The sequence below is a fragment of the Penaeus monodon genome, chromosome 30, assembly GCF_015228065.2.
Source record: "Penaeus monodon isolate SGIC_2016 chromosome 30, NSTDA_Pmon_1, whole genome shotgun sequence".
Taxonomy (NCBI): Eukaryota; Metazoa; Arthropoda; class Malacostraca; order Decapoda; family Penaeidae; genus Penaeus; species Penaeus monodon.
The window spans coordinates 31,228,078-31,228,591 of record NC_051415.1 but is presented as its reverse complement, the minus strand read 5'-3'; positions in this window follow the sequence as shown (position 1 = coordinate 31,228,591).

The window sequence follows — 514 nt, the reverse complement described above, 5'->3', positions numbered from 1 at the left end:
TGCATATTCGTTTGTAAAGCTTCCCAGTTTCCACGAAAGTCCACCCAAACCCTATGTCATTTTTTTTCTTTCACAACTCTCTCTCAAACCACACCTAACCACAGTCAACATAACCATTGTTCGTTGATACTATAGAGAGAAAAAGGTCACAGGAGGCATAAATACGTGCAAGGGGGAGGCACCTCGAATAGATAACGATAACTCACCGCAATAACTTATCTTTAAGAGGGTGTAGACTAAGAGATAAAATCGTAAATATGATAACACAGTAACAATCACTCGAGGACAGGTAGAAGGTCTTATCTGGACAGATCCTTATGGCCCATATCCAAACGTATTTTATGCCTGGAATGAACCTTAATTGCAAGATATTGCTTTTGGTTAGTCTGCTCTTCGTGAAAGTGAAACGTGAAGACAATAGCTCGCTTTCGTGATAGTTAGAATTCTGTTAATTTCCCTCTGTATCAGTTTCACAGTTCCCAACGGAGATTTTTTGCCTATATTACATGTTTGG